Source organism: Lissotriton helveticus, chromosome 1_1 (genome assembly GCF_964261635.1).
Source record: "Lissotriton helveticus chromosome 1_1, aLisHel1.1, whole genome shotgun sequence".
Classification (NCBI taxonomy): domain Eukaryota; kingdom Metazoa; phylum Chordata; class Amphibia; order Caudata; family Salamandridae; genus Lissotriton; species Lissotriton helveticus.
In genome coordinates this window covers 1323229387-1323239056 of record NC_136057.1, presented here as the reverse complement: position 1 = coordinate 1323239056, position 9670 = coordinate 1323229387, and the positions used below count along the sequence as shown (strand labels likewise).

The 9670-nt window shown below is 48.9% G+C and overlaps 1 long non-coding RNA gene across 1 annotated transcript in view; it reads right to left on the bottom strand.

Annotated features, from left to right (window-relative positions):
- Positions 1 to 4691: 4691 nt before the first annotated feature.
- The window catches only part of LOC144823496 (uncharacterized), a 95398-nt gene continuing 90419 nt past the window's right edge, over positions 4692 to 9670 (bottom strand). Inside the window, exon 4 of the long non-coding RNA XR_013608805.1 lies at positions 4692 to 4821. This is a non-coding gene — a long non-coding RNA (uncharacterized LOC144823496). The remainder of the gene's footprint in view (positions 4822 to 9670) is intronic.

Sequence of the window (9670 nt, the reverse complement as noted above, 5' to 3'; positions counted from 1 at the left end):
CTCCATGTTCAACGCGTGATTGAAAGCCATGGTATATTATCGTTCAGACCACGATCATAAGTCTTCAGATGGTATACCCACCATTGCTCCTTCTCAAAAAGGATGCCCCTTAGCAGCCAAGAGTATGCCCCGACGTAGGTGCCTGGCTCACTGTATCACTGGAACCATGGTAGACCAGACCGAAGAGGCCTAAGTAGGCCAAAAAACAATCTTGGGTTGTTTGTGTTCCGTTTGAGCGACAAACTGGCCTGGCAATTTAAGCTTGACTGTTCCTATTGAATAAGCACAAAGACTGATTTTATATGGCTGGATATAAGCTGAGGTGACATGGTGGACAAACGAATGATGGGTTGGAATGCTACCCTAAGTGATTGATAGTGGCTAGACTTATTGCAAGCATTGCTCCCATCCCTTTTTGTGTGTTTGATGTAATGCCTTAAGTGACCAAGGATATGCCCAGATGTAGGTCCCTTGCTCATTTTCCTACAGCCAATTGAAGAGGCCCAATCATGCTAAAACTGGTCTTGGGTTGCTTGTGTTCCAGTTCAGAGAGGACCTGGCACGAGAGTTTGGGCTGGACTGTACCCATTAGAGCAGGACCAAGACTGATTTGCATATGGCTGGGTATAATCTGAGGTGGCATGGTGGGCAAAAGAAGGATGGAATGGAATATTGTCCTCAGCGATTGCCAGTGGTTAAGACTTTTTGCAGGCATTCCTCCCATCATTTTTTGTGTGTTTGTTATCGGATGTAGTGGAAATTCCAATGTAACTCCTCCCGTGCAGTGGACCCTTGATGCAGTGTATTCAAAGTAGAAAGTGTATAGGGAGGCCACTCCCTGGCCCAGATGAACAAGTTACTTACCTTCGGTAATGCTCTTTTTGGTAAAAACTCTATCTAGCCGCAGACTCTCCACCTTTTGAAAACTCCAGATGTTAGACTGGACCTGGAAACTTTATAGCAGTACCTCTGCGCGCCCAAAGGTGGCACTGTGCGGCTCCGCAGTGACCCTATTCCACACCAGAAACTACTCGTGGGACCAAAATAGGTACCACTACTGCGAGCAGATATCAGTTACTTTCGAGACTGTCCATGTCCCGAGACACAGAGTCTGAACAACAAATTAGTAGACAATGTGAAGATTCATAGCTTTGGGGTCCTCTTAATGGATAGAGTTCAATCACAGAAGTGTGAGGATCAGTGAGGAATCTGCAGCTAGTTAGAGTTCTACCAGAAAGAGCGTTACTGAAGGTAAATAACTTGTTCTTCTGATTGAGCCTTCTAGCCACAGCTCCCTCACATTTTGAATAAATATTAAAGCAATACCCATTCAGGGGGTGGGTCTGTGAATGTGCTCAAACCAGAAAGTTCTGTAGGACAGAGCAGGCAAAATGTCTCTATCGACTAACCTGACTGTCCAGGCTATAGTACTTTGTGAACGCATGTAGGTACACCTCCATAGCCACCTACAAATGTCTATGACTGGGACTCAATGTGGCAATGCAGGGATAGCAGCTTTGGCCGTGGTAGAATGAGCACGCAGTCTTTCTAGAGGCTGCTTTTTGGCCAATGGGTAGAAGATCTTAAAGCAGACCATGATCCAGTAGGATGGTTCTCTTCTGAACTGTCTTGCCTTTTTCGCTCTAAAGAATGTCACAAATAACTGACCATCCACCCGGTGATCTTTGGTATGATCTATGTAGAAGCTCAGCGCTCTCTTGGGGTCAAAGCAATGGAGTCTCTCCTCCTCATTGGAGGCGTGACGCAGAGCATACAACGCTGACCGACTTGGAACAGTGTCACAACTTTTGGTAGGAAGGTTACCCTGATCCGCGGAACCAGTTTGTCTGTAAGTAAGTGTATGTTGGATTGACACAAAGAGACTGAAACTCACTCACACGCCTTGCTGAGGTGATGGTGATGAGGAACACTGTCTTAATAGTAAGGAGCCGTGAAGTGAAACTGTGAAGTGGCTCGAACGGAGCGCACAGCAGATAAGTCAGGACCAGGTTAAAGTCCCATTGAGGCATAACAAAAGGAGTAGGGGTAAACGTGTTGCAGCTGTCTAAATCACATCACAACCTGTGACTTGAACAACGAGGGCTGATATGGCGAGAAGGCTGAAAGATAACCATTAACTGTGCCCAAAGCAAAGCTTTGACGGAATTGAGGCAGAACAAACAACAACAAAAAGTCACTTAAGTTGGCCTGGAGGGGGTCAATCTGGCATGTGCGGCACTAAATCATAAATCTGTCACAATGACAAGCCCATACAGTTTTTGTTGAGGGAAGCCGGACTGCCAAGATGACATCAACTAGCTCTTGAGGAAGGATGAAGGTGTTCAGCTGTTGCCGCTTAATTTCCAAGCATGACGGTGTAAATTGTGAAGGCCTAGGTGCTGAACCCTGCCTTGTTGCTGCAACAGCAGGTCCTCCTGGAGGGGCAGCCTGATCGAAGGACATGTGCTCAAGCCCAGGAGGTCTGGATACCATAACCTTTGTGACCAATCTGGAGCTACTAGAATGACTTGGGCCCGGTCGGTCCTGATCTTTTCTTTTTTTTTAAACTCTTTTTATTATCATAGCTCATAAGACCATTCAATGACAGATAGTATCCAGAAGGCATGACAGGCAATAGCTGTACATTTAACCAATAAAGACACAGGAGCACACAAGTGAGATAGATCATTGCTGTAGTTAGACCCACGACCCCCCCTCCGATTCTCTGTATTTCGACCAGGGTCCCCACACTTTCCTTCATTTCTTAATGCAGCCCCTACTTTTATATATAGTCTCTTCGGCCCGTCGGCACAAATCAAGGTCTCGCCTCCACTTTTCCCATTGCGGAGGTGTCTGTGACCCCCAGCTCATGCAGATGTTTCTTTTCTCTACACCGCCGCCAAAGCTAGCCACAGCTCTACATATTCGGACCAGCCAGTATCCCCTTTGATCATGAGCAACAGCCACTTTGGCTCCATTGGAACTGTATCTCCCACCACCGCAGACATAGTGTCTGAGACCTTAGTCCAGAAGGGAACTATCTCGTGGCATTCCCACAGTATGTGATAAAAGGAGCTCTTCCCATGGCAACCCCTCAGGCAAAGGGCTGACTGGCTCCTACCCCAGGCATAGAGGTGTGTGCGGGGATAGTAAATGCGATGTAGTATCTTCAGCTGCACTAAACGGAACCTGGAGCGAATTGCAATTTCACACGGACTCTGTATGGCATCTTGCCAATCATCTTCATCTATGGTGCCAATGTCCCGGGCCCAAGTTGCTCGAAGTGCCAACAGGGGGGCCGGCATGTTGTTGATAAGCTTGCGGTAGATGGTGGATGTGGGCTTTTCTAAAATGGGGTCTAATAACAGTCTGTCTTCCATGGGGGAATATTCCGGGAGTGAAACGTCGCTGCTTATGTGTGAGTGTGGGGCATGCAGAAGTCGTATGTCGTGGTAGTGCTGTGAGTCGTGGAGGTCGTATTCTTTCTTGAGGTATGCAAAGAATCGAGGGGCCGTCCATTTCCAAACGTCACCTAAGTATTCTGTGCCTATTAGCTTCCACCCCTTGAAGCCTGTCAACTGTGTCACTTCTCTCAGTTGATCTCCGAGCCAGAGAGGGGTCCTGCCTGTTAGCTTGTTTGTCCATCCCAGGAATCTGTTTGCTTCCCTCCAGCATTTAACCACCACTCTCATGTGTACAGGCCACTCCTTCCACACTTTCCTGGCATAGAGAAGGGGCTCGCTATTTCCCCGAGGCATACGCAATCTATCGACCCTGTAGGCCGGTTCAGAGCCGTCCGTGTAAACCCAGTTATTGACAACTTGGAGCTGTGAGGCCCAGTAATACAGTTTGATGTCTGGAAGCACCAGTCCACCATCATATACCCCTTTAGTGAGCTTGGGCAGTGCTATTCTCGGGTTGCCCCGTCCCACAGCAGCATCCGCACCGCCTGCGATATTCATGTGAATACTCCCGAAGGGATAGGGTATGGAGTATTCTGCAGGATGTATAAGAGACGCGGCAATGCGAGCATCTTAAATAATGCTGCCCGGCCATGAGGGAAAGAGGCAGAGATCTCCAGTGACTCACAATGGTCCAGAGGCGAGCCAGTAAGGGATCTAGATTTCTGGCCAAGAATGCATCCTTGTCTCTTGTAACAAAGATCCTCAAATATTTGAAAACCGCCTGTCACCACAGGCGCTGGGCACCTGGTGGGGATCTGTGGGGGAGGGCACCTGGTGGGGATCGGTGGGGGAGGGCACCTGGTGGGGATCCGAGGGGGAGGGCCCGACAGTGGGAAGATCAATTGATTGTGTAGCCAGAATAGCTGCTGAATAGCACGAAGAGATGTAGCGCCTGCGCTATCGAGTTGTATGGTCTGGCCATGTAGAGCACGATATCGTCAGCATATGAAGAAATATGCTCTTTCCACTTGTCAGTGAGTGCCAAGCCTCAGAACAATCTGTCCCTCCTGATCCAGTAAGCCAATGGCTCCGGGCCAGGGCGAAAAGGAGGGGGTAGTGACAAAAACTCCTAGGCAATGTCAATGAAGCAAACAATATACACAGTATCTATGACATTAAGAAGACCAAGGAAGACGGAAAAAATAGATTCAAAGTTGTTACCATTTTAATAATTTCTTCTCATATTATCTAAACAAATGATATTTATACAAAACATTTAAAAAATGAAACACAATATGTAACACATCACATTTAATCAATATGTATAAATAAAGGGTTAAAAAGTGGCAATATCTTTATTAAATCGAAGCGCGTTTCGGCGTATACAACGCCTCCTTCAGGAAAGCCACACAATTATCTAAAAATAAAGAAGAAAAAAGAGAACATACTCAGATTTCACAAATTGTTATCTGTGTCTTGACATGTGTTCTCAAGAAAAACATCTATTTAAACAATTTGTATCTCTTTTTACATATATCCTAAAAAACACAAGGTGTATCAGTAGCAACAATCTATGTACATAATCTGGCGGTCTTCCTATGTATCACACATCACAATTTTATATTTATCTACGGTGCTATATCTGAGTGCTCAAAAATGAACCTTAATGAAAGAGTTGGTGGATGTTCTTGATTCTAATAAATGGCTGAAAGATATGTATGTATCACCATTATTATGGACCTGTATAATGGGGTCTGATCATCATTAATGTACATGGTAGCTGCTGTTTGTATAAGCTATCTGTATAGTTCCATTTAAAAAAAGAAATGTATTGAGATTTTAACTCGTAAAATATGCAAATGAAACCAATGAATCAATGTAATAATTCAATAAGATCATCAAGAGATAAGGACTGTACTCTGTTCGGTAACAGTGTGAACAATCATCATGGGATAGGGTATGGAGTATTCTGCAGGATGTATAAGAGACGCGGCAATGCGAGCATCTTAAATAATGCCCCCCCGGCTATGAGGGAAAGAGGCAGAGATCTCCTGTGACTCACATCGGTCCCGAGGCGAGCCAGTTGGGATCTAGATTTCTGGCCAAGAATTCATCCTTGTCTCTTGTGACAAAGATCCTCAAACATTTGAAACCGTCAGTCACCACGGACGCTGGGCACCTGGTGGGGATCCGTGGGGGAGGGCTCCTGGTGGGGATCCGAGGGAGAGGGCCTGCCAGTGGGAAGATCACGGATTTCGCCCAATTGATTGTGTAGCCAGAATAGCTGCCGAATAGCTCCAAGAGATGTAGTGCCTGCGTTATCGAGTTGAATGGTCTGGCCATGTAGAGCACAATATTTTCAGCGTATAAAGAAATGTGCTCTTCCCACTCGTCAGTGAGTGCCAAGCCCCAGAACAATCTGTCTCTCCTGATCCAGTGAGCCAATGGCTCCAGGGCCAGGGCGAAAAGGAGGGGGAACAGAGGGCAACCCTGTCTGGAGCCCCCCCTGAGAGAGAAGACTCTGGATACAGCTCCATTGACCCTCACCCGGGCCGTTGGTTGCTCATAGAGCAGACACACCCAGCTACAGAAGGTCGGGCCAAAGCCTAGTTTCTGGAGCACCATAAACAGATAAGGCCCTTCAATGCTATTGAACGCCATAGAGGTGTCCAATGCCATCAATGCAGTCTGAGTGCACCCCATGTCTTCGGTCATGTATAGTACCCCAAACAGACGTCTCAAGTTTTGGCTGGTGCTCCTATGGGGCATACATCCCGACTGGTCCACATGCACCAGGTTCGGGAGAACAGTCACCAGCCTGTCCGCCAGGGCCTTGGCCAGGTCCTGATCTTTTTGAGAACTCGGGGTAGGAGTTGTTTAGGCCAAAAAAGCATACGGAAGTCTCAAGTTCCACACGAATTGGAATGCATTTCCCCGCAAGAGATACCTTGGAAACTTCAGCACGCTGAAGTGCTGACATTGCATGTTCACAGTGGTGGCGAATAGATCGAGCCAAAGCTCTCCCCATTTACGCAGAGACATTGCGCCACCTCCATGCGGAACTGCCATTCGTGGCCTTGTAGGGGTCGACAGCTCAGCCCATCATCCCGGTCATTCAATGATTCCAGGTAGTTCACCACCAGGAAAATCCCCTGGTGGCCCAGCAATTTTCCAGAGGCGCAAGGCTTCATGGCCCAGGGTCCATGACCCCACCCGCTCTGTTTGTTGTAGTACCCCATGGCTGTCGTTTTAACCAGAAGCACCTGTACCAGCCTCCCCTTGATGGGCTGAAGGAAGGCTTTCAACACCAAACAGATGGCCCTCATCTCCAGAAGGTTGATGTGGAGTCAGGAGTCTGCCGGAGACCAAAGGCTTCTGATCTCCACCTCTCCCAGATGGGCGCCCTAACTCAGAAGCGAAGCATCGGTCACCACTGTCTGTTCCGGGTGGTGAAGGCAGTGGGGTCTTCTACTTACCCAATCACAGTCCAGTAACCAACACTGCAGATCTTTCGCAGTCTCCTCAGAAATCTAGATGTGGTCGGAGAGGTCCTCTTGATGTTGGGTCCATTTGGCCTTCACATCCTACCGCAGAGGCCACGTATACCACCCGGAGTGCTCGACCAGCAGGATGGAGGAGGCCATTAATCCCAGCAGCCTCGCTGAAATCCAGGACTAAGGCTGGGTCCACCTGGGGGGGCGCTGGAGAGACCAAAGGGAAGCACAGTGAAAAGATAGTGTTCGTGTCCCACCACCACATGTATCGCTGATGTGCCGGCAGGGCAGGTATATAGAAAAAGGGTTTCTGCAGGTCCAACACAAACCATCCAGTCTCTAGGGTCAAGAACAGACAAGACCTGGACCCAGGTGAGCATTCATTTTTCCTTCCAGATTAAAGCATTGAGACGGCACAGGTCTAGAACAGGCTGAAGACCTCCGTCCTTCTTGGGGACCAGAAAGTAGAGGGAATAACAGCCTACTTCTGGCGCTTGCACCCGTTCAACTATCCCTTTGGCCAAGAGGAGGGGGGGGCAGTGGTAGGTGTGGAGGGGATAAAAGGAAACATACGGTGTAACCGCTCCAAACAATCTCTAGCTAAGAATCGGTGGCCGTGTCCCTGCAAAGGCACGCTAGAGACGTTTGGCGGGTGGGGCTGCAGGACGGCGGCGATAGGATGGGTGGCACAATGACCTTGGCTGTGAGTGCGATGGGCACCTCACCTCTGCATCAGAATAGCTGTGTTCCCTGTGGGGGCTGGACAGGCTGGTGGTAAGGGACATCTCGGCCAAAGCTATGAAAGGAGCGATCGAACTGTTGTGGTTGGCAAGGTGGGGTGGGGTTGAAAGGCCCAGAGAGCGAGTGGTAGCCCTGCTCTCCTTAAAAAGATCAGGAGCTGAATCAGCTTGGTTTGTGAACAGGTGAGCCACATCAAAGGGTATGTCCATCACGGATGACTGGACATTGCCAGAGATCCCAGTCGATCACAGCCATGCATGGCGGCGAATGGCAATACTGGTGCCTATGGCACACCTAATGCAATTAGTGGTGTTCAAGCAACAATGAATCGGGAATTTGGCTACATCACGTCCATCTTTAATAGCCTAAGAGATCACAAGGCGAAGGTTTGTGGGCACACCAAGGAGGACTTTTACCACAAAATCCCATAGGGGTGGTAATAGCAGCTGAACAAACAGCTAGTGTTAAAAGAGCAAATGGCCAAGCTGGCAGAAGAAAAAACAGGTCAGCCACATATTTCCACTCGCTTAAATTACCCATCAGGGGGAGTGGTGGGAATTTTATTGAGATTAGAGCGACTGGTGGCAGCCTGTACCACTAGGCTTTCTTGTGAGGAGTGCTGTGAAAGAAAAGCTGGGTCGTCTGGAGAAGGGTGTTGGAACCTACCAATTTGTCAATTGACCGTTGGGCCGCAGCACGGTTTGGCCCAAGCCCCAAAAAGATATCTGTTATCACTAAGTTCAAAGGTAGAAGGTGCGCCAAAGATGTCTGCGCTGGTATAAGGACCTTAGTCTAAACATTCGTCTTAATCTCCAAGGTGGGAAGCTGGAGGTCAAGAACTTGAGCCGCCATACACATCACCATGGCGTAGGAAACAAATTCCCCTGTGGCTGATCCAAGGGGAGACAAAAGACCTGTTTCTGGGGAAGTATCCAGGCCACTTGACTCCTGTGAGTCCTCGTACCAACTGTCATCCTAGTAGTGCTGAGCAAATTCATCACCTGGTTCACAGTCATGATCCAAATCAGTACCAAAATGGAATATAGAAAGTATTGCCAACCTTGTGGTAATTCAAGTGAGGGAATCGGTGCCTCTGGCGGTTTAAGGCATGACATCAGACGTATGCTGACTCGGCATCTGGGAGAATAATCTGGACTGCCTCCTCAGGAGGTGAAATTGGTATCGGTGTGTGAGCGGGATAGAGGAAGGCAAGGACAACTGTTCTTTGTATGCAGGTTCTTTATTAAGGCTTAACAAAAATCTCCTCCTTCTTGGGCTGGGACGATAGTAAGGTAGGGTAGCTTCTGGTTCGTCTTCTGGTGAGGGGCAGCTCTTCGGGGACCGACGTCGTCTCTCCAGGTTGACTCCTCGCCCGTACAGAAACCCAGAAGAAAATAAAAGGCTGTATTAGGCAATGTCCCGTTACCTAAGTTGTAAGGGAAGGGGGAGTGTGGGAAGGCACACGGTGCTGTACACAAACACGTAGGTGTGGGTGGTGCACAGGAAGGGTATGTGCTCAGGAAGAGGGGATCTGGTGAGGGGATCGGCTCACACTCTTCTCCCCGCCCAGCCCGCAATACGCGATCGTACCTGCGTGAGCCACTCTTCTCCTGAAGAGCGGCTGGGCGGCGCGTGGGGACGTTGGCCTCCTGGCTCCTCTTGTCTCCTGATCCCGATCACAGCCCTCTTCGGACTTCGCTGGGGTTCTTGCTCTACTTCTCTCGACTCCGCTTCACTCCGCAAACACCGTCTCTTCCTCCGCTTCACTCCGAGCTGGTGACTTGCACACTCTTCCAATGGGGTTCCACGTTTTTACGTCGTCCTCTCCGGTGACATCATTGAATGGGGTTGGAACGCCTGCTAACAACGCCCAGTTAAAGTAACATGGCTCAGTTTCTGTTGTTGGAATCATGCAGGGAGCCTGTATTGGTGGCGGACACTGTGGAGACATAGACGGGGAGGAGCTGATACCAAGACTACATGGTGGCGACCTCCCTCTCATAGCGTCTGTCCTCCCTTCCTCATCACATA